The 19,055-nt window shown below is 39.2% G+C and overlaps 1 protein-coding gene across 2 annotated transcripts in view; it reads right to left on the reverse strand.

Moving 5' to 3' along the window:
- The window catches only part of PAFAH1B1 (platelet activating factor acetylhydrolase 1b regulatory subunit 1), a 66,439-nt gene extending 47,734 nt beyond the window's left edge, over positions 1 to 18,705 (reverse strand). The window contains exon 1 of one of the 2 annotated variants that reach the window (XM_065908466.1): positions 18,342 to 18,705. The gene's annotated coding sequence lies outside the window, so the exon portion shown is untranslated. Of the gene's footprint in view, positions 1 to 17,516; positions 18,150 to 18,341 lie in introns of those variants that run through there. The other variant, XM_065908467.1, reaches the window with a different exon arrangement.
- Between the last annotated feature and the right edge of the window lie 350 nt (positions 18,706 to 19,055).

Genomic DNA, 19,055 nt, shown 5'->3' on the forward strand with positions numbered 1-19,055 from the left:
GTAATTATCTGCCTTGATGTTGTCTCCTCAACAACACTCCTCCAAAGCTGCAAACCTGACATATTCCTCATTATGTCTGTACCAAATATTATGGTAATCCACACACGGTAAGGATCGGATAAGCATTTCTATGTCTGCTAAAGGAATCACAGTAAAACTGAGATTAAAAATTTACCATGTCCTCAGAAATAAAAGATGTACTCTATTACTTTATTCTCATCATTCTTTTTCAAATTCTGAAATATGGGCAATAAAATACATTTAAATCCAGCTGCTTAGAGCTGGATTTGATGTAATTTTTTTCTTTTAAAAGATTTAACACTAATGTCATAAAAGTAAACCAATTTAAAAATCCTATAGAAAATCAACTGCCTGTCTTAACTTTATAATAAAACTTAAAAAATTAAAGACCACTTAATCTTCTAATGTGCATATTGATTAGTCTTCTGGTTTTTGCTTAAAAATGCAAAGGACAGTGGCAATTAGATAAACTTAACCAAAGTCACACATGCAAATCTTAAACACATTACCTTAAAACTTAGAGGAAAAAGTTTACTAATACTTCTAAGCATACAAACAATAACAGAAAACATATTGTTCTGTTGCCTTTTTTTTTTCTGTTGCCTTTTTTTAAAAAAAAGTACAAATTACACTGAATACTGATGCAGACAGTCCAAAGAAATTGTAACAATGCAGGAATCACTGCAATTCTTAAAAACAGAGCAATGTTCTAAAATTGATGTTCCATGATGATTGTTTTGGAGATAACAGAGAAAGGGCAGGCTACAAGTAGAAGGTAAGAGAGGCCTGGACTAGGATGGAAGCAGCTAACAATGACTTCGGGGAAAAAACAGCTTTATAGTCAAAGGGGAATTATGCAAAGTGTGATTTTTCTTTTTGACCTTGTCTACTAACTTGCTCCTGGTTTTAAAGACGGATTTCTCAAAGATATGATATTGGTCCTAAAGGTGGATCCCCTTTAGAGGATCTTTATCACCAAATACAACTGCCCACAATCCAATTGGAAAACTTTCATTATATCTCAACTGAACTGATTTCTAGTTTACTACTATTCACATTCAATGCTTTCCTCCACTGCAACACTGAGAAGTAACTATATTCTTAGTGTCAATTATTCAGTTTTGGTTTGTTTTTTTTTTAACTGAGGATCTACCAAGTACCAAGTATACAAATCAAACATATCTGTGTCCCATGTAACCTGTGTCTCATCTATGAAAAGCTGCATGTGACTTAGATAGTCCCTGTCTTAAGAAACTTACAATATAGCTGAAGATGTGAGCTACATACACATAGCCTTTCAATCATTCATTGACTATTCTGCTGAACTCTGTGATATGAAGTTTTACTATAAATAAAGGTGAATAAAATGCAATCCATCCCTAGGAGAATGTATAATCTAATTAGAATAAGATGGGAGACTGGGGACAGGGAAGGAGGTGATGGAGTATATAGTGAGCCAAGGACTAACCAAGTCAGCTTTGTGAACTGAAAGGCTAAAGATGGAAATGACTGGCAGTTTTCTGAGGCAGGTTTTAGAAGAAGCAATATGCTGAATATAATATGAAAAAAAAACCAAATGTAAAACTATTTTAAGCAGTTGAAAAATACAGTACTGCTAAAAGGCTGAGGCCATATCTATTACCGGACATAAATAAAAACAACACCTCCTTGTATTTACCAGGAGTCCACTGTCATAGGAATGGTCTGCTGAAGCAAGTGGTTTGCAGCAACATTAAACAGAGCTGTGTACTGACCGCCCTTTTTCTTTAACTCTATTTCTTAATGACTTTACCAGTTTGGGATATTATGGAAGAGTGCTGCTCCTTACACCTTCAAACAAGGCAGGAATGTAGCAGATAGGAATCAAGCATTCCCACAAAGTTTATCTGGGTAAAACTAAGTTTTCATAAAACTACTTAAATCCTACATGTAAATGGTTTGTGTCTGATGTATGGAACACCTGCACTTCAGGTACTTGCCAAGAAGCTTAATCTCAATATGTATCAAAACTGGATTGAGTGAAACTATATCCATTGGTCAAACAATCTACTCACTCATTCAGATTTGACTCTCATATGACGTGGTTGGTCTTCCCATATTGAGTGTTGTTAAATTACTAGACATGTATCTACCTTAGAGATGTTGATGATGGAAATGATAATTATACATAATCTCCTTTATGAGGACCCCTATAAGAAATTACAGCCTGAGAGTGCCAAGTGTTACTGACCTTTTTGAGCTAACTGGTTCACTTTTATCTTAAGGACACTGTGAAAAATAACCTAACTGGTATTTTTTTCCTCCTGCCACCTCATAGAAAGTTCAGTCAAATCTGTGCTCTCTGCCTGCAGGAAGACCATTGTGATAGACCTTTTTGGCCTAGATTCTGATTCCGTTTTATCCTTACCCTTTGTTTCTTTGTTCTCTTGTTTTTAATTTGTGGTATTTTGTAGTTTATGCATCATCATAAACTGCTTTAAATAGATTACAAATCAAATACAGAGACTAACTAGGCAGATAAAAGTGTGAATCAGCTAGAAGTAAAGCAACAGTGATAGAACTTTTTTTTTTCTTTTAAGTAAATCTAATTAAAAACAAAAACACTGAGCAGACAAAACATATTTTTAATCTGAATCCTGGACTATCCCTTTTGCAGCCTCTGAATAAGGTACTTTTTCTTGACTATTGCAGTTCTCTAGCTATACCTTTCCCCCATTTTTTATAAAGACATCAATAGGAAAGTATTTCTTCACTATAAACAGTACAAGGGCAATAATAAACAATAACGGAGTGGTAGGAACTTGTTTCACTGGAAAGTTTATGCCCATCTAAAGGAGGGCAGCTGTGACTCAGCTTAGGCCAACTGCTGCCAGAGGAAAATGTGGGCCCCGCTGTTGCCAAAGCTTCCAATTTTTCAGGATAATCCAAAAAACCTAATTCTAAGATAATGACTCAAAAAAAATTTTTTTAACTATGCAAGGACAAGAGAAATGCATTTACACTTAGTTCATCATAAAGGCCACCAGTGTGCAACCCAGGCCCAATACTGAATTAAACATATGTTTTCTGAACAGACTGAAGAAAATGCAACAAAATTTAGGAATTTATGGTCTAAAATCAATGTCAACAATATTATTCATTCTATTTATTCAATTCAATGCATAAAATTTACTAAAGAACAAATACTTAATCAACCTTAAGATAAAACTCTGTGAAACAAAAACAAAATTTATCATCTGCAGACACCTTTTTCATGTTCACTGCAACATTGTATGTAACAGTGAAAATCTGAAAACAATTTAAAGGCCTATTTCTGTACTATAGGTATAACAAACTAGAGACGATTATATATAAGAAATTATTTAGCACAATAAACTAGATCTACATATATCAATTTATCTAGAAAACATTTTTAGGTGAAAAAAACAAGTTGCGGAATATACAGTATAACATTCATGTAAACTCTAAACATAATCACACATTGTTTATGGATACATTTATGTATAGAAAAAGTATAAAAACAGAATAAAAGAATATATACAAACTTTAGGAAGAACTTTTTTTTTCTTTTTTTTTTTTTAATTTTTTATTTTTCAGTGGGTTTTGTCATACATTGATATGAATCAGCCATAGAGTTACACGTATTCCCCATCCCGATCCCCCGGAATTCCCACCTCCCTCTCCACCCGACTCCTCTGGGTCTTCCCAGCCCACCAGGCCCGAGCACTTGACTCATGCATCCCACCTGGGCTGGTGGATCTGTTTCACCATAGATAATATACATGCTGTTCTTTCAAAACATCCCACCCTCACCTTCTCCCACAGAGTCAAAAGTCTGTTCTGTACTTCTGTGTCTCTTTTTCTGTTTTGCATATAGGGTTATCGCTACCATCTATCTAAATTCCATATATATGTGTTAGTATACTGTAATGTTCTTTATCTTTCTGGCTTACTTAGGAAGAACTTTATCATTAGAAAGAGGGAAGGTGAGTAGGACTGGAAAGTGGGTATCAACCCTAACTGTAATAAAGCCATATTTCTTAAAAAAAAAAAAAAAAAAAAACAACTTTAAAGCAAAATGTTAACATCTGTTAATTCCGGCAGTAGTTATGTGGATATTTTGTTATATCATCGCAGATATTTCTCCTGCATATTTGACATATTCCATAATAAAAATAAGCTGTAAATATGTAAAATAAAATTTAAAAGAAATGACGTCTAGATCCCATGATGGGCCCTCTTAAAACAAGCTGAATATATAAATGGTATGAAAGCCCTGAAGGAATCAATCCTATACTTTTTGAGGTCCTACTGTGTAGAATTTTGAAGTCAATAGTGGAGGTTCAAATATCAACTACAAACTGACCTGAGGGCAAATTTTCAAAATTCCTAAGCTTGTCCACATAAATCAAACAACTGTGGTGAAGCTTAAGGAGTTAATCAGTGTTAAGGGCTTGTCTACCATTTTGCTTCACTCCACAGAGTTCTAGAATAGTGAAGACATACAAAGAAAAAATTATAATTTCACTTTGAAGATGACACGGCGTAGTACCTTTTACATTCTTACATACATCATCAATGTAAAAACAGATACTGCTTTTCTACAGTCAAGGACAGAAAACAAGTCAGTTTTGCCACCACAAGAAGGCAGAAAGTAGACAGCCCTATTGCTATTACGTCAACTTGTCTTAATTATCTTCACATCACCAAATATCAAGCATCACTTACTGAGAACTATGTGCAAGGTACTGTTCTAGGTTCTTTAATAAGTATTCATTTGGTATGTCAGGTAAAATTTTATATAAGCTACAACAAAACTAGGAAAGGAGCATGTCAAGGCTGTATATTGTCACCCTACTTATTTAACTCATACATAGAGTACACCATGTGAAATGCCAGGCTGGACGACTCACAAGCTGGAATCAAGACTGTGGAGAAATATCAACAACCTCAGATATGCAGATGATACCACTTTAATGGCAGAAAGCGAAGGGGAACTAAAGAGCTTCTTGGTGAAAGTGAAAGAGGAGAGTGAAAAAATTGCCTTAAAACTCAGCATTCAAAAAACTAAGATCATGGCATCCAGTCCCATCACTTCAAGATAAATGGGGGAAAAGTGGAAACAGTGTCAGACTTTTATTTTCTTGGGCTCCAAAACCACTGTGGATGGTGACTTGCAGCCATGAAATTAAAAGACACTTGCTCCTTGGAAGAAAAGCTATGACCAACCTAGACAGCATATTAAAAAGCAGAGACATCACTTTGCCAACAAAGGTCTGTATAGTCAAAACTATGGTTTTTCCAGTAGTTATGTACTGCTGTTGAACCATAAAGAAGGCTGAATGTCAAAGAATTCATGCTTTTGAATTATGATGTTGGAGAAGACTCTTCAGAGTCCCTTGGACAGCAAGAGATCAAACCAGTCAATCCTAAAGGAAATCAACATTGAATATTCATTGGAAGGACTGATGCTGAAGCTTCAATACTTTGGCATTGGACACAAAAAGCCGACTCTCTGGAAAAGATCCTGATGCTGGGGAAAACTGAAGGTAAAAACAGAAGGGGGTGACAAAGGATGAGATGGCTGGATGGCATCACTGACTCAATGGACATGAGTGAGCAAACTCTGGGAGACAGTGGGACAGGGAAGCCTGACATGCTGCAGTTCATGGGGTCACAAAGAGTCAGACACAACTTAGCGACTGAACAACAATAACAAGAAAAAATACTTGTAGATACCTTAAAATTATGAATTCAAAGAAAATTTCTTTCAGATGAAAAAAAAATTAGAGAAGGTTACCTGGAAAAGAAGAACCTGGTATGCAGATTTGAAGGATATGTATGTCAAAAGATACACAGAGAAAAAGAGAATGGATGGAGTGGTAAAGAGTGAAAATGCCATAAGGAAAACAAAGTATCTTAAGGCTGAATCACCAGATACAAGGCAGGCAATAAGAACAGGTGAAGCTGCTGAAATGTGAGCTAAGACATCACATGAAAAAGTGAGCTAGGACACAAAAGAAAAGTCCCTGAGTGTCCATCTAGGATTAAAAAATATGTTTTTAGCAAGGTACCCTTTGCATTTTCATATACAAAGCTGACTAGAGTAAAAAGCTGGCAATGGGTTTTTCGCAAGAAAGCAACTTGAGAACCGTGGTTCAGGAAAATTAATCCGGCACTTTATGTAATATTCCACAGAATTCCTCCTTTTATTCTCTGCTATGGATGGCTAATGACACTCAGCTTATCAATTTCACCCAGACACCCAAGCCACAAATCTGAGATGTCTTCCGATACCTCCCTCTACTCATCACACACTGTGTGTGTTCTCAGTTGCTCAGTCATGTCCAACTCTTTGAACCCCATGAATTGTAGCCCTCCAGGCTCCTCCGTCCATGGAATTCTCCAAGCAAGAATACCAGAGTGGGTTGCCATTTCCTCCTCCAGGTGATCCTCCCTACTCAGGGATTGAGCCTGCGTCTCCCCCCTCCACCCACTTATTTTTATTAGTTGGAGGCTAATTACTTCACAATACTGTAGTGGTTTTTGTCATACATTGACATGAATCAGCTATGGATTTACATGTGTTCCCCATCCCGATCCCCCCTCCCACCTCCCTCTCTACCCGATCCCTCTGGGTCTTCCCAGTGCACCAGCCCCAAGCACTTGTCTCATGCATCCAACCTGTGCTGGTGATCTGTTTCACCCTAGATAATATACATGTTTTGATGCTGTTCTCTCGAAACATCCCACCCTCACCTTCTCCCACAGAGTCCAAAAGTCCCTTCTGTACATCTGTGTCTCTTTTTCTGTTTTGCATAATAGGGTTATCGTTACCATGTTTCTAAAGAGCCCGCGTTTCTTGCGTCTCCGGCATTGGCAGGTGATTTCTTTCCCACTGCAGTACATTATACACCACCCATTCACAATTCTACCTCCTAAACCTTTCTCCAATCAACAACCTCCACTGTCACTATTTCAAGCGCTAATCATTCTTTCCCGAAAAAGCCTCTTAGGTGACCTTCAAACTCCTATCTATATTCCTCACTGCCACCTAAACTACCTAACTCTACGTCTGATTATAATGTTCACCTTGCTTGAAACCATGCCTTCCATATTGCCTAGAATTCGGAACAACCCAGAATTTATAAATTCTACCTATCTGGCTCCTATGTACCTTTTCAGTCTCATACTCACATGTACTCTACAATTCCCTCTGCAAATTACTTCCCAACATTCACATAATAGTTTTTCATGCTTCTGTACCTGTATATGTTGCTCTTCCCTTTATCTAAAATGACCTTCTCCCATGTACACTCCAATTTTACTCATTCAAGATTTGGTTTAAATATCCTTCTCAACCATCTTTAGTAGGGAGATTTGATGAGCCCTGAAACAGTGTGACACATATCATGCATGATGTTCACCACTATGACCCAGGACCCAGATTTAAAAGGCTACAAAAGGATACTGAATTTCCTACCCATTTAATTATTTCATTAAGACTCTAGAGAACAATCTAATTTCAATCAAGTTTTCCTATTTTTGTAAAACTGAATGGCATGAAAAAATATTCTTAGAATTTGACAAATCTAAAAGTAGGGAAGAGGAAGTAAGATTTATCAAAGGAATGAATATGTGATGAAATATTGTACCGATCCAAGACTTCCCTGGTGGCTCAGATGGTAAAGCATCTGTCTACAATGCGGGAGACCCAGGTTCGATCCCTGGGTTGGGAAGATCTCCTGGAGAAGGAAATGGCAACCCACTCCAGCATTCTTGCCTGGAAAATCCCATGGATGGAGGAGCCTGGTGGGCTACAGTCCATGAGGCCGCAAAGAGTCGGACACAACTGAGCAACTTCACATACATGAATAAACAATGAAAAATTATAGCTATAATAGAATTAACAAATTTTATTAACTTCTTTAATGATTCAGCAGCCACTTTAAATTTTTACAGCATTACTATGGTGCTATCTTTTTATAATCACAAATTTTAATATAAAGTTATAACATAAAAACAACATAATAAAATCATTATTTAAGCTTTCTGGCTCTTTGGACTTGGGTTAAATGAGAGTTTTACACATAGTAGTGGATCTTTAAAGAGAAATTTCCCTCCATCTACTGAGAAAAACAGCAAAGGCCTATACATCTAGAGAAATTAAAAACTATCTCAGGTCATTAGTTCTCGTTTTTATGGAAGCACCCTAATATACACCAAAGCCTCAAATATCACTAGCATAGAGGACATCTAAGACCCAAAGTACTTTAATGAATATTGTGGGGGAGGGGGGTGGTCAGCCTTGATTTTCTCTTTTCTATATTTGATTACCTGTATCTGCCAAGTTTAACACTTCAATGTGTGTTCAATTTTTGTCTGTCCTTAATAGTACCACCACAGTTCACACCATCAGCTCTCATCTGGACTGGACTATTTATTTATTTTAAAATAGTTGCTTGTTTGGCTGCACTGGGTCTTAGTTGCAGCATACCGGATGTCTGATTAATAGCTGCACAACTCTTACTTGTGGGATGTGGAATCCAGTTCCCTAACCAGGGATCAAACCCAGACCCCCTGCACTGGGAGTGCAGAGTTTTAGCCACTAGATCACTAGGGAAGTCCTTGGACTGGCCTAACTTAATTTCAACAGGTCTTTCTAAATCTAGTCTTGGCCTATTAACATTTATCTTATACTCAGCCCTAGAATCATATATTTAAAATACAATCTGACCATATCACTTACTTAAAAACAATTGTTCATTGGCACACTAGTTTTTACTTAGCAAATATTTAAATAGCACTTACTGTATGCTAGTCATTGCTTTAAGTGTTTCAGAAGTGTTCATTTACTCCTCATAACTACTCATGAAAATTTAAATAAGGTGCTTTTATACTCTGTGTATGTGTGTGTGTAATGCAACAGAGCTATGTAAGCAGCAGAGTTGAACACAAGCATCTGGTCTCCACAGTTAGGGCCTTTAATCACTGCATTATGCTGCACCTATTTCCCGAAGTCCACATGCTTAACACAGTGTATAAGGTCTTTGACTAGTATCTGGTCCCTTCCCACATTTCAAGTCTGTCTTCTAATCAAGTCCCACTTTGCGCAAACTCTAGCTAACACTGAGCACCCTGTAACGCACACCTTCGCTCTCCTCACTCTGACACCTTTATTATTTTACTATTACTTGTCCCTGTCTGGAGTACTTTCCAGCACCTCAGCACAGTTCTCATAAGAGTGCAGTGAATACATTCTGATGAAAGAATGAATTTTTAATACCTCATAAGGTTAGTAAGCATAAATTTAAAAATTCTACTATTAATTATACTGATAGACATATAAAACAAAAAAATACCAAGTATTTTAGAACTCAAGTCTCCAATACACGTAATGGTTACGCTGTTAAAACATACACAAAACAACAACCAAAAAAACTTCCCCCCAACCTTGGTTCTCCTTCAGCTCTTTCTCATTCCTTCCAAACCACCATATTTGCTCAACAGCGCAAACCAAAACAAACAAATCTCAATTCTTTACCTTCCCCATCCCTTGTTTGTCTCACTTCCCATATCAAATCGGTTACTAATTTATACACACTCAATCTCTCTCGAATCCATTCTTTAAAACTTCACTGTCTCTTAAATAGTTATCACAGGTCTATCTGCCTCCATCCACTCCATAGCTGCATCTTCCACAATGCTGACAGCTGCCTTTTTAAAAGGGAAATCTAACGATGTCACTTATGACAACTTAAAATCACCCTCTGCCACCTCAAGGACAAAAACAGCTCTCAAAAACAATCAACTAGGAAGCTTACTGAAAACGCAGGTATCCCAGGTGCTCCCCCGCACCCACGGAATTTGTATTGCGTGAGTCTAAGACGAGACCTAAGAGGAGACCGAGCCTGCAAATGGAAATGGGTCCACAGCCGGCTTCACAGGTGAGATCCGGGCACCGTTCTCACTCCTCCAGACCCGCCATCACCCCAGCCACACTGAACTACAGCTACATGGAACTTCCTCACCACTAAGGGGTGCTTATGAGACTGGGTACAAATTAATCCCCCAAACAACGTGACAAGATTTCTTCAAAAATGTTTAACCAACATCTTTGTGAAGACCTCCTTGAAAACATCTCACCAAGTATATATTTTGATTTTGGCATTATTATTCTACCTTTGCACGTTAAAATACATGTTTATAAGTTCTAAGATCATTGAGGGCAAGGGCTGACAATCATGTCTGCATCACCAATACTTGGAATGTATCTAAATAAATGCTTGCTGGACAGAAAAATTGATGAAAATTTAGAAGAGAAACAAAAATAAGTAATGATATTGAATAAGGGTTTTAAAAGTAGAAACCCAATGATATTCTTTGTACAAGTAATACAGTGGAAGGGCAAGATATAAAAACAACTGCCAGGTGGGATGTGGTGGGAGGGAGGCAGAAGAAGGAAGGGACATATGTATACCTATGACTGACCCATGACAGAAACCAACACGATATTGTAAATATCCTTCAATTAAAAATAAATTTTAGGGGATTCCCTGGTGGCCCAGTGGTTAAGATTCTGAGCTCCCAATGCAGGGGGTCTGAGTTCAATCCCTGGGCAGGGAACTAGACCCCACATGCTGCAACCAAGAGTTCACATGCCACAACTGGGACCTGGCAAAGCCAAATAAATAAATATTTTAAAAATAAAAGGAAAAAAAACTGCCAAGAACTGTAATAACTGCAACGCTCAAAAATTATCTTGCACTCAAATATAGTGAAAGTGAAGTAGCTCAGTCGTGTCCAACTCTTTGCAACCCCCTCCATGGGATTCTCCAGGCAAGAATACTGGAGTGGTTGCTATGTCCTTCTCTAGGGGATCTTCCTGACCCAGGGATTATAAATTCTCCTTAATATAAAACAGATCTCCTTCAGGACATAGATCTCAGCTCTGTTTTTGAAGAGTCCAGTCAGTCAAAAATATTTTGTTTTCTGCTTCAATATTTACAAGTTTACTGAGGGAAAGGGAAGAACAAGGAGGATTCAAATTCTAGCACAGCACCGATGAATAAGATGCGCTATTTGCTTTGCTTCTCAGATCACAGCAGTGTCCCTCCGAACAAGTCCCAAAATGTGGAGCTCTTCTCTAAAATCCCAACACTGAACTTTACTCTCAGAGTAATTTCTACAGGGATATATAATTCACTTAAATGTACCTCCTTCAAAGGCTTTCTCTGATCTTTATTCTTCAAACCACTGTCAAAATGTTTTAAATATGTGAATAAAACGAGGATTACTTAAATTAATATTTAAAATCCCAAACAAAATTTTCTTGATGGATGCAAACTGTTTCAATAAATGGGGACGAGGAGGCAAATCTGCCTTACTGCAGAATTCCAAATGACATATGTAAACTGACACTCCCCCCACCAGGGCATGTAACTGGACTCATTTCCAAAAGGTAAAGGAAAAATAATAACTTTAAAAGAATTGACAAACACTACATTAACCAAGTGATGAAGGTTAGCATCACCAGTGATGTTTTGTGGGCATCACGCAGCCTCTGACATGATGTGATGAGAAGTGCACTTCACCTCTGTTGTATTTTTTTCCCGAAAATCCACAACCCATCTAATCATGAAAAAGCATCAGACAAACCCAGTTTGGGAGACATTTTACAGAATACCTGACCAGGACCTCAAGACAGTAAAGGTCATGAAAAACAAGGGAAGACTGAGAAACTGTCACAGACCAGAGGAGACGGGGGATACAAGACAACCACATACACGGTGGTACCCTGGATTAAATCTAAAACAGAAAGAGGCCATGAAGGGAAAACCAGCGAAATTCAAATCAAGTCTGGAGTTGAGCTAATAGGAAACACCAAGACTGACAAATGTACCACAGAAATATAAGATGTTAACAATGGAGAAAATTAGGGGCAGGGTATATACAAAAACTCTCTGCACTATCGTTACAACCTGTCTACACATCTAAAATAATCCCAAAATAAAAAGGTATTCTAAAAAGAAAACAGGAAAAATATGGGGTTATTTAATATTTAAAAGTACAAACAAGGGACTTCCCTGGTGGTCCAGTGCTAAAGTATTCACCTTCCAATGCAAGGGACAGGAGTTCAGTCCCTGGTTGGGGAGCTAACATTCCACATGCCTCAGGGCAACTAAGCCAACAAAGACCCAGTACAGCCCAAAATAATAAAATAAGCATGTTACTTTAAAAAAAAAAAAAAAAGTACAAAAGCTTTGTTTGTTAAAATAAAGATATAAATACACTTTGCAGTTAAAATAAAATGCTTGCAAGCAATATAATTTTATATTAAAAAACGGAATTAGTCCATTTGGCATTGATTTACACAGCACTTCTTGCCTACTAAGAAATTTTGAAAATTCTTAAGAAATATACTTAAAACTTTAAGAGCTATATTATTGCTTACTTTTATGAGTAAACAGTATGTTAATTCTAAGTCTCTAAACAATAAAAAATATCTACTGAAGGGTTTACAGGCCTTCTATCCAATAATAGCAACCAACCTATGCGTTAGATGCTGTCAACACTATCCTCTTACTGGTAAAAAACAGGCTTATTGCTCAAGGCTCACAGAGACTTCCCTAGTGGTTCAGACAGTAAAGCCTGTACTGCAGGAGACCTGGGTTCAATCCCTGGGTCAGGAAGATCCCCTGGAGAAGGTAATGGCAACCCACTCCAGCATTCCTGCCTGGGAAATCCCAACGAACAGAGAAGCCTGGCAAGCTACAGTCCATGGCAGTCACGAAGAGTCAGAAATGACTAAGCGACTAACACACTTTCATAGCTGATAAAAATGATGGAGTTAGTATTAGAATCTAAAACACTCATTTCGGTTTTAGTCAACAGCTTTGTTTAATTTTTTCTGCTAATGATTAATGTATAGCTTTTCCCCACCCTTTAAAAACAAAACAACAAAAATAATAGCAAATAATAATCAATATAATTAACTTTTCCTTTGGCCACAGTGCACAGCTTGTGGGCTCCCCAACGCTCCCCAACCCAGGCCCTCAGTAGTGAAAGCCCAGAGGCCTAAACCCTGGACCATCAGGGAGATCCCAACACAACTGACTCTTAATCTCTACCTTTCTTTCTTCTGCAGTCAGCATATGTTTGATAAACAAACATGGAAGGAAAGATGAAGAGATAAAATAGATGCCTTACGCACACAAAATACTAATATCATAAACATATCCTTGTATCTTTGTCATAGATTCAAAAGTGAATTAAATCGACAACATGCAAATCCTTAAAAACATAAGCTTTCAACTAAATTTCTTAAGAATTTCCCAGATTCTTAATTTCACAGTTATCAAAAGAGTCTCTCAGAAAATTCTTATCCGCCTCAGTTAACTGTCAGTAATTCTGGTCAGCACATAAGAGCTCAAGGAACAGATAATTGAAATGCAAATGCAATTTGTCTAGTTGGGTAAGTTCACTTCTTACAGGTGAGTGTTCTGTGGCCCTGAAACAACTATGTCAGAACTTGTTCCTGGGACAACATAAAATCTCTGTAAAGGATATATGAACACTTTTCCTTTATTCACCTTAATTCCAGAGAGCCCCCTGGAAGTTAGCCACTACAAAGAACTACAGGATAGCACATTTCCTTTCACAGAACCTCATACTCAGTCAAATTTAAAAAGTATTTATTTACTTATTAATACCACTTATATGTACTTAAATATTGATTTAATATTAACTTATTAATATTATTTGTATATATGCAGCATTTATTTACTTATAAATGTACTATGATAAAGCAGAATTAGACATTTTCTGGAAGTTCCTATTCAAATGCCTTATACAAGCAAAATAGCAATGTAAGATCATGTGAATAAATGCCAATTTAAATGATGTAGGCAATAAATACTACCAGTTCTCATCATTTTAGAAAAGAAATTACCAAACATAAAATGTTATGAAAAGAGTCCATTTTGTCAAAAGAAAAAAGAATGTCTGATTATGCAAGGCACTACCCAAGTGGTTCACTGACTACAGTATTTACCTCTTTCTAGCTACTAACCCAACATGTGACCTTGGGAAAAGAAATTCTCTAAATTCTAGTTTCTCTTATCCATAAAAATACCATTCTTTCACAAAAAGTACCTGACGGAACTGAAATGCCATGTTCAATATGTCTACAAACTTCTAGGAAAATGTTTATGTTAGATGACAATAACTTCAGAGGATACTTTTCCGGAAGTATCTTTGACAAATGCACAGATCAATCTAACTAGGTAAGTCTCAACTACAAGCCACCATCTTTTAAAGAGAAAACAACAGATCACAATAGCAAGTCCTTATAGTATCTGCATCCAAAGACTATAAAGCATTTCACAAATAACAATTAAAATTTGAAACTGCCATGACAAGGTTAAAAGTTATACACATAGCAAAATTAAACTAAGGTTCCACTTTAAATGACTAGTCAAGTGCCATGTCAAAGCAGCAACAAAGCTAAAACAACTCAAAAAGACTTCACTGAACTGACCTAGTAGTAGGCTTATATAACACAGCATCTTTCTTCACGAAATACACATTTCTCAAAACATCTGGCCTTTAGCAACTAAGATTCACTCTTCAGCTAAGGACTAGGAGAACAGGTTTGCTTTTTCTTTTCAGAAGTCATATACCATCAGTTTTTTGTTTGTTTTTGTATAGTTTATTTTTAATAGAGCAACATTTTAAGTTATAAAATAAAAAAGTTGTACAGTGAAAGTGGCAAAGAATTTCTACTGTAAATTAAATTGTCTCTCTTTCCAAAGTGTTGGAAAACAGATTACCAGTCATAAAGAAATATTTTCACAACAGAAAGTTACAGGCAAATAAAGAAATCTCTTTTAGGACCACAGCAGACATGACAGGCGTGGTTTAAAACTAACCGGAGCCTCAAGTCCCTTTGGCAGAAGAGTGCATCATGACTCACTGCTTTAGAACTCAATGGGAGAATTGGAAAATTAATTCCAATTGTTCTAAGATTTTACTTTGGGTTTGTTTTTTAAGATATCTCCATCCTAATGATGATAACTTCCATAGTTTCTATGGCTTACTTAATAAGACAAATTGTGAATAATATGAATCAAAGGTAAACAAAAAGATCCTCTTTTTTCTTGGACACTGAAAATATGAGCTGCAGGATAAAGTCATATATACGGTATCATTTATTGCATAAGAGGGAGAAACATTTACACTGAAAAAATATAAACAATGAAACATGGATGTTCTAGCTGGAAAACCAAAAATTATTATACTGATTACTCCCTTCCAGAGACATCTCTAAATTTTTTATATACTAGCGTAACTATATCTGGAAGATACCAAGTAATTCTACTAAAAAATTAATCCATCCCAATCTCATTAAAAGTTTCATAAGTATAGGATTATTAAGAATTTTAAAAATTGATCTCCAAATTAAGCCAAAGATTCTGCTACATGTATCAGAAACATATCCAGATACACATTTGGAAGTAAAAGCTCTCATACTTAAGTCAAATTACTTTAAACTCCTAATCAACTAGTAATCTACTGGAAAATCTCAGCTCTTAGTACACTCATAGCTACAAACATGAAGGGTTAGGATATGTTAGACACATAACACTAACCTCATTCCTCGCCACATGAACCCTTCTACTTTTTAATCACGTTAAAAATAACAAAAATATAAAAATGTATCATACACTGACAAATAGTCATAAGGCCCATCAAAACCACATTTACAACATCAATTTGACAACCTTCTGAGAACATCTATTCACACTAATGCTTGATACGAGACATTATACTGACCTACCCTCTCTTAGGGCAGTACCTTACTAAAAGATCTCTTCCAAAGGACAACACAAGAGAAAGGGTTTATATAAAGAGCATTTAACACAAATTACCTTATCCTCTCTTACTCACTTTTGATGTTCATTATTTAAAAATCACAGATTTTACTGTTTCAATGCAAACTAAAGTTAAAGAGAACATCTGTAATGTTCTCATTAGATTTTCGCAATATTTCTACTATTTTTTGCCAAATATTTCTGGCATTCATTAATTTACATTTAACTTAACTAAAACAATAAAAAAAATTCAGAAGTATGTATATATGTATATGAATGTGTATGTATATATACAGGTACTATACAGGTACTATACAGACAATAAGTATTTGCTTTAGAGCAGGGACACAGCTTATTACTCCACCTTGCAAAAAAAGGTAGAAACTAAAAACATGAAATTTTAAGATTTACTACAGAGAAATGCCTTTATTGTAGCACCAATTAGCATCAAATAACCTTACAAAACATAAGCAAGAGAAAAATGCTATGAAAAGGCAATCTAGCATTTCACAGCTTCTGCTCTCTTACTCCACCCAGTCTCCTCAGCTCAATGGCTGTTCACAGCATCCACAAATATTAGCCCATTTTAAAAAAAAGAGGTGGGAGAGGCACGGAAATAGGGCTAGCTCCATCAAAATCAAGATAAACAGAAATATTTTGTGAAAAATTAGGTTTCATTCTGATTTATAAAAATAACAGCTTTGTTTTAGGAGATAGATCCTCCCCTTGTGAACAATCCAAACAATGATCATTTATAATAGAACATGAAAGAATAAATCACCCTAAACAGAGATCACTCTTATGCTTTAATAAAAACTGCAATTTGCAACTGCCAATTATTTTGCAAAACTGTGTCCTGAAAGATACCCACGAGAGATTAAAATGTAGCTAATGCCTTAAACCAAATCAGAATTCTTTAAGTAAAAGCTTTTAATATATTCAACATTATATCACTATCGACCTACCCAACCAGGACATTTTCCTGATTAAAAGACTGAACCCCGCAGCAATCAAGCTCTGCTGCAGCAAAAAAGGAATTAAAAAAAAAATTTTTCAAGCAAACACTACCGTGGCAAAAGGGGAGAGATGACATTACCGGTATGAAAGGCCCAAGCACCGTCTCCTCCGCCCTAGGCTCAAAATGCAATTCACACAAAACAACCCACCCCTCAACAAAAATACAATTACCAAAAACGGCACAATTGTTTTGTTTAGCCTTTAAAACCTTATAAATCTCAAGGATTGTGTGTTAGAGGTCGGAATAACAGTAATATCTTTCTTCTCTCCCGATTGCCTCTTAAGGAAAGGGGGAGGGGGGGACCTTGGCATGACATCGCCCATTGAGAACGGAGACCACAAATCTGGTTCTTCGCTTCCAAAGCACAATTTCTTAACCAAAAGACTGATACAGATTGGACCCAAACGGCAACCCCAAAAGAAAATCTCCTGTCTTCCTCCCAAGGAGTTTCTTGCTAAGTCACGGAAGAAAGGCAGAACAACAAATAAAGCCAAGCCACCTTTCTCTCTTGTCTCAGATCCTGAAAAACCTCCTCCTCCTCTCCACTCTTCTGTTGAGAGACGTACTATTAGAATCTGCCCACCACCTCAAAGGCATTTTCTCACCTGGGAGGTTAAGGCAGGCACTGCGTTTCCTATACGAGTGGGGAGATTCGAAGAATGGCTGAGGGCCTCGAAGCTCAGTGTTACAACGTCAAGAGGCAGCTCCCGTTGAAGGAGCCGATGGCAGAAAAGAAAACCCTGCCGGATTTGGTGGGTGGATGCTGCGGATGGTTCGGTGGGGTCAGGCCGCTCCTCCTCAGTGGGTGCAGGGGCTGAACCACCGCACAGGGGGGCCAAGGAAAGGCTGGACCATCCTTCTCAGGTCAACTCCATCCTAAGGACAGGTGGGGGACGGAACGCCTGCAGGCCGGCGGACAGTGCCGAGGCGGCTTGAGCCCGGTCCCTGAGCGCCTGCCGCGGAGTGGGGTGGGGACTGCGGAGCTTGTTTTCCGCGGACAGGGAGAGGAGAGCCGAACCCTTTCCCCAAGATCTGAGAGCGACCTGCTCTCCACGCCCTTCCTACCCAAGAATACTTTTCTTGCTAAGTCACCAAGGGAGGAAGGCGATCCCTTCCCGGGGAAGGCCGCGGGTGGAGCCGCGGCGGCCCCGGCACCTCCAGAACGCGGGCCAGGGAGGAGGGGAGCGAGGGCAGCGCCCTACCCGGTCTGTCCCCCCCTCCTCCCGTGTCTCTCACTCAACGGCCGTCGCGGCCGCCATTTTGAGAGCGAGGAGAGAAGAAGAAGGAGGAGGAGGCGGCGGCAGGGGGAGGGGAGAATGGGAGGGAGGGGACCGGCGCAGCCACATCGTCAGGCCGCCCGGCCCGGCCCGCAGCCGCCCCAGCGCGGTGGAGAAGACAGAAGGGAGAGCGCAGACCCTCGCCCGTCTTACCGGAGCGCTGCACCGCCGCCTCCGCAGGGCCTCTTCCGTCCTTCACTCCCATCCACCGGCGGGGGAGGGGGAGAGGGAGAGGGAAGGGAGGAAGGAGGGAGGGAGGGAAGGAGGGAGGGGGAGGATGGCGCGCTGGGCCCGGTCCCGGGGAGGGGGAGGGGAGGGGAGCGGGCGGGCTCCTCAGCCGTTCCGGGGCTCGAGCCCAAGCCCGGCGCTCGCGGTGGCTCTAAGCTCGCGCCCGAGCGCTCCCCTCCTTCTTCTTCTCGCTCCCTGGACCCCGGGGTCGCTGCTCGTTCGCTCGCTCACTCGCTATCTCGGCCGCTGGACTCCGCCGCCGCCCCGCCGCTCCAGCTCCGTCTGTCACAGGAGCTGCCCCAACGCCCTGACGTCACCGCGCCGCCGCCGCCGCCGCCGCCGCCGCCGCCCCAGACCCGCGGGGAAGAGGGAGGGGAGGGGGGCCGGGAGCGGAGGAGGGGCTGCAGCGCATGCGCGGGCCAGGCCCTGAGCCGCGCTGCCTTCCGCTTAGCAGGCTGGCGGGCCGATGCGGCTCGGCGGTGTAGAGAGGTCGGAGAGGCAGGCGGGCGGGCAAGTGTGCGCGAGAGGTGCTTATTTTCGCTCAGCACGCCTCTGCAACCTGGGCAAAGGTTCCCAGTAACCTTTTCCTAGACCCTCGTCTGACTGCTGCGGCCCCTGGCGAACTCCGTCTGTCTTCAC

Source organism: Muntiacus reevesi, chromosome 18 (genome assembly GCF_963930625.1).
Source record: "Muntiacus reevesi chromosome 18, mMunRee1.1, whole genome shotgun sequence".
In the NCBI taxonomy this organism is placed as follows: domain Eukaryota; kingdom Metazoa; phylum Chordata; class Mammalia; order Artiodactyla; family Cervidae; genus Muntiacus; species Muntiacus reevesi.